Here is a 6,000-nt window from a genome sequence, read left to right as displayed (position 1 = left end):
GAGTGGGGTAGGAGCAACATGGGACGTAACGAGCAGCGGGCTCAGCACGGTACATGCGGACTATGGGTAAGAAAGGCATACCAAAGCCAGAGAGCGGCAAAAAGCAGGGTAGATTGAAGTTTACTTTTTCTAAATGTTGAATGGTGGTGTGAAAAGTATTGAAATTGTACGGAAATTCGATCCATCTAGCCGGAGTTGTACAGCTCGTAGTGTATATAGAAATGTTTAAAAATATTGAATGAAAGTTAGTTGACTGTATTTATTTTTCAAATTGAGAAGACCAAGTTCTAATACACACAATAATACCTAGCTGATAGCTGTTTGGTAGAAGCAGTTCACAGTTTTCAGTACAGCTGACGGTAATCAAATATTCGAAAAAAGGACCGGAAAGTTCAAAAGCATACAACAGTCAGTGTCGAGTATACTACTACAGACAAACGCAGCACAAGTGTGCACCTATACAAGACGACTAGGGGAATGAGTACATACAACTGAGCTCGGATGGATATAGCGCTCGCTCTCTTTGTACCCCAAGATCGAGCTATTGTACGGTCGGTTGCTGTACGTTGTGCGCGCGAGTCTGATGATGAAGGAAAAATGAAATGAACGACAAGGCAAAGCAACCGACAGAACGAACTACCGACGGACGGGTCTGACTGTAGGACTGAAGCGAATGGTAGATTAGTAACATTTTGTGCGCTGCATGATATAGGCTGACTATGCAGAGAGGTTGTACGAAAGGTTTCTTCACTCTCCTAACCACACAGTACACAGCATTTTTACGAGCGCTGTAGGAAAACGAGCACACGTAACATCAAAACAGGCACTAGCGAACTATTTCGCGTTCACTGATTCAGAAGCGTGGATTTGGCTAGAAGTTTTGGTTTTTTTAAAATAGTTGAATTAAAAAGTCATCAACAGTGAAAAGTGACCAACAGTAAAGGTAGCTGGAGTTAATTTGAAGCAGTGAAATAATGAAAGTTCAATAAAACACAAAAGGAATTAGCAAAAATTGAAGTGAATTCATAGATAGTGAAGACTACAAAAAGGTCCATATCCAACATAAAAACGGTTCTACGTTGAAAAGATCTCTTCAGTTTGATCGAACGTTTCCGGCAAATGTGATGTTCTCAACAATGATGATTGCGACAGTATTTCAACATTAATCTCAACCGATCAATGAAAAGGTAGGTGAATCAATTTTCGGCAGTGCTGCTACATCAGTTGCATATCCTAAATTGCATCGAGCGATGCACCGCTAAAGCAGTTTGTAAACAAACTTTCTTGACGAACAGCCGATTACTTTGGTTGCTCTTTTGCCGCCTAGTGATAGTACGGTGTGCGATGGTATCGATAAGTATGAGTACTCGAGTTGATCGAGTTCAGAAATGACATTCGATCGCCCGAGAAGCAATTGCGAGAGAGTGCAAGAGCGCAACAAATATTCAAGCATGTACACAAAAAACCCGGACGAAGGAACAGGCGGCAGTTCATTTTTTGTTTACAGCAGCCACTCACGAGTAATTTTATGAGCCAGAAAGCTACAGCAGCAGCAGTAGCAAACTGAAAAAAAACTATGTACAAGCATTAGTACCCAGTTTCCTTGTCTCCCGCTGTCAAACGCTGTCAGTAATAGAACTCACGAATTTCAACGAGAGGGAATTTTCTTTTTATCGTGCATGTTTTATTTTTCTTGCTCGGGCACTCTCGCAAATCAAATGTGTCATTGTGATGAATCTTTAATCGGTCCAAATCAGATGTGGGGCCGAAAAGTTCTCGGCACATAGTCGGATTGACGTTTTTGCTTCGAACGTTTTTAATGAGTGAAAGTGGCACTATGAATTATTTGGATTATATTTTTTTGCAATAAACCTAAGTACTCCAAAATCATTTTTTTTTTGGAAATGTAGAAAATTTTGAATTCCCTGAAATCTTGGAATTAGGCCATGAGTCCTTATCCATTGATAACATTTTTGAAACCCGTAAGAACCGATTCTATAAAAATAATGATTATGCACAATAAGAATTTGGATGTTGGAGTCATCGTGACAAAAATTATCCATCCCACATATATCCCTAATTTCACTCATAACCGCGAAGTGCGCCATATCCTTCCGTATTGTACCTGTCGAACATGCACATCTAGTCTAGTTGATGTTAGTTCAATCTGCTTGTTTATTTACTTTTTCCGTCTCCGTTCCATCTTCGTTCTCATGCTATTTTTTCACCCGATGGTACTCTCCCTCAAATTGAAAGGGGGTTGCTTCCCATTGGGAGATTGAATGAATGAATATTTTAGTCGATATCCATTCTCCTGCTGGCCGCTGTCTGGTCTGGCAAAGCTGGCGGCGGTGGGTGCCCCCCGACGAGCAAGAACTGGCAAGAGCGATAGTAAAGAATGTCAAAATGCGACAGGCCGCCGCGGTTGCTTTCTTTTCGCGCCGTTCATGCCCGATGGGGCACCGTATGAGACATGATTGAGTAACATGTGCACCAGTAAAACACGCGAGCATAAACTTGAGTGAACCGGAGAGAATTTGAGCAATGCAACGAATGTGATATGCGTATGCCACTCCAAATGGTTCCCGCGACCGATGAATATGGGCAGACAAGAACGGTGACGGCTTTTATTTGCATTCCCCCGACCGGAATCGGTCCGGTATGGTTGTTTGCTGCGCGGGATTGCCAACTGTATTGTCGGTAACGAGTTCAGGATCTGCTTTTGACCATTCGATAGCCTAAAGGTGAAATCCGTTGTCTAATTAACTAATAATCGCATAATTAGTAAATTGATACATCTTAGTCAAATTTTTCAACCCTTGTTTTCCTTATCTTGTGTGGTTTCAAATTCATTCTATTCGAGTGTCTTGCAAAAAAGTAGTTATAATTTATTAAATAATAGAAAAAAATCTTTGTTGAACCTTTGCAAAATATTCGAGTTCATTCTAGCCTAACAGTTTACAAAAGAACGAACCGTACAAAGTTGTTAGAATTTTCCGTACTTTGAATATGACTCCCGACCATCAAATTCTGCACAATGGTTTTCGTGCACTTCCTCGATGCCGCTGATTAATTTTCCTTGAAAATCGGTCATGTTTTGGGACACTGTACCATCCTTCTTGAAGACAAGTTCAATAATAGTATTCGATCAGTCTGAGCTAAGGATGGGATATCTTTTCTTACGAACTTGATGTTATTTTCCCCCAACCACTGCAGAGTGGATGTGGCATAATTTGGTGAAATCCAACCAAAAGAAGAGATGTGGGTACTAGTGCTTTCGGTACGATTGTAGCAATCTGTTCCTTAAACATTCCTTTTTGTAAATTTTAACATAAAAAATTTAAGTTCGCCAGATGAACACTTTCTGGCCATTTTTTTCCATCGCAACAGTTGTATTTGCAACTTTCTTAAAAATGTCATCCATCGAACCGAGCCCTGATTTTGGCACTAGACTTTTGTTCCGGAGTTTGTCATTTCAGCGCTTGATTTGTTGAATGATGCCGAAACTGTTCCTAAACTTCTCAACTACATCGTCGTTTCGTTGAAAATAAACCACAACTTTTTTATGTGTGCAGAATTCTCTGTTTATTCTTATATTCATTTTGCGACATTTTGAATTCAACCAAAGACATCATATTAACTATCCAGCTCTCACATTTCCCGAACAAATCATTGGCAACATCCTTTTTTGCGAGCATGTCGCCCCCAGACGAGCCTGCATCGAATCTTATACATAGAAGTACACGCTTAAAAATAGTTACTCAAAAATGAGTAAGATCTCACTCATCTACAGAAAAAGTGGAACAACTCTAATTTAGAGTAACTCCGAAGTTACTCAAATTTGAGTTCTTCCACTGGAAACGATATTTGGGTAAAATCTACTCATTTACTGAGTAATACTTTATTTGTACATGTACCAAAAATAGAGTAACTATCACTCAAATTTTGAGTGAAATTTTATTTCACATATACCAAATTTGCAAAAAAATTTCTCCTTTTCTGAGTGTATTGTATTAAAATATTAAGTAATTGAACTCAATACTATATCAAGTGGTGGTTGCTTGGAGTAGTGTGTTAATCTCAAATTAACATACATGTCAGTTATGCTCAGGCACCAATCATACACTTATTCCTCATAAATGACATTTGAGCATATTCGGTTTCATTCTAAAGCACAACACGGAGTTTATCATTCCGGTTTTTGCAGACACAACACCGTTTGTGTTGAGCGACTCACCCTCGAAATACGCGATCTCACTAACAAAATATACAACCTGTTGCTACAAATGGTTATTACAACCTTTAGACTGATCTTGCGAATAGTAACAAAAAAACGAGCTATTGCGTTAAACTCAAATTTAGAGTAGGAGTTACTCAATATCATTGATGATAACTACTCAATTTTTGACGTTTCCATGTATCATTTGAAAATGAGTAACTAGTACTCAATCTTTGAGTAACTTTTTCTAAGCGTGTAGGGGAGAAAAATGTCAAATTCGAGCGCGCCAAAATAGCAGGGTTGCGCACCCATACAATTGACATGATATGTTGAATGTGATGCCGTGCGATGGCGTTGCTGAACTGAAGATTGACTTCGCTCCAAGCTGACTGGGTCTGATTCAACGTACAAATCGAAAATGAATGATGATGACATGTAAAACATGCAAATGGTTTGCACGCTAAAAAAATACACACTAATACATGACAGAGTGTACACGGAAAAGAACGTCATCTGATACATAATCGATTTTTTCATTTTTCGCCTTCGGCTCATCAGTGTTTGAAGCAGTTCAAAGTGAACTGCTATCTCAGCCTATTAGTTCAATTTTGTTATTCTAACAGGCAGATCGAAATATCAAAACATTTTAGTATCAGTAGAATCATAATACTAGTCGTACAATGGTTTTGTACGCTAAGAATCTTTGCTTGGCTAATAAAATTATTGTCCAAACCGTATATGCAACATAACGAAATGAACTATATACAAATAACTCTTAGCAGGTGAATACCTCAAAATCTTTCAGAATCATTCTGGCATAGTTGTAATCTCGCTAACAGTATCACTTTTCAAATTATTATAATTGATTTCGTTAATACTTGGTTGGCTTGGTTCATATTCAAGAAGGAGATAAACGACAAAAATCTAATCATGTTTAGGATTCGACATATGACACTGTCAAAACTAGCGAAGAGGAGATTGCATTCGTATATCCGTAGCAATCGAAATTCGCTTAACTCGACACGACAGAAACTAAAATAATAAAGTGTAGTAAACAAGAGGACACTTTCAAAATAAGCATATCCGATGTACAGAAGTCGGCACTTCTTCCAGCACGAATCTCCAAATTCAATTTGCATTGATTTCAAGGGCTGTACAATAAAACCCACAGCTAATGTATTGAAAGTTTATTAAAAGAACAAAAATTATGCATTAGAGATACAATTTAACGAAATTAGTAGCTCAGTGGTATGTTCAGTCTGTGATATTTACACAAAAATACTGAAAAGCGCGTAAAATTCTATTTATGTCAAAACAGAGTAAATGCCTAAAAATTACATTCAATGAACAACTGCGATAACCCCTATACTGGGACTTCAAAAAAGTAATCTTCAACCACAGCCAATGACTCCTGTTCCGCACTTTTTGACCTAACAAAGGTAAATAGAAGTCTTCATTCACTAGCGCATCAAATGGAACATTTTCTAGTCAAGACAAATCTGCTACAATCAACACCGATTTCAACATTCCAAACAGGTAGTCTGAAACGTCCCTAACCGACATAACCGACAACACCAAAAACTAAAACAGTAATAACAATGACTACACAATGGACGAAGATGTGATTGGTGAACCAATAGTTCCGTAATCTCCGCTCGACAGTAATGAGATCGTTGCATTCCGATACGGGACTTCACCTTCTGTTTCGACAGACTTTGTCGATTGGAATAACTATTTCATCCATAGGTTGTTCGCAACGCCGTTTTATTTCATATGGACTG

General features: G+C 38.5%; 1 protein-coding gene across 1 annotated transcript in view; it reads left to right on the top strand.

Moving 5' to 3' along the window:
• Positions 1-565: 565 nt before the first annotated feature.
• Positions 566-6,000, top strand: part of LOC131439123 (uncharacterized) — a 51,652-nt gene continuing 46,217 nt past the window's right edge. Inside the window, exon 1 of the mRNA XM_058609764.1 lies at positions 566-1,187. The gene's annotated coding sequence lies outside the window, so the exon portion shown is untranslated. The remainder of the gene's footprint in view (positions 1,188-6,000) is intronic.

The sequence above is a fragment of the Malaya genurostris genome, chromosome 1, assembly GCF_030247185.1.
Source record: "Malaya genurostris strain Urasoe2022 chromosome 1, Malgen_1.1, whole genome shotgun sequence".
Lineage (NCBI taxonomy): Eukaryota > Metazoa > Arthropoda > Insecta > Diptera > Culicidae > Malaya > Malaya genurostris.
This window is presented reverse-complemented; position numbering and strand designations above follow the sequence as displayed.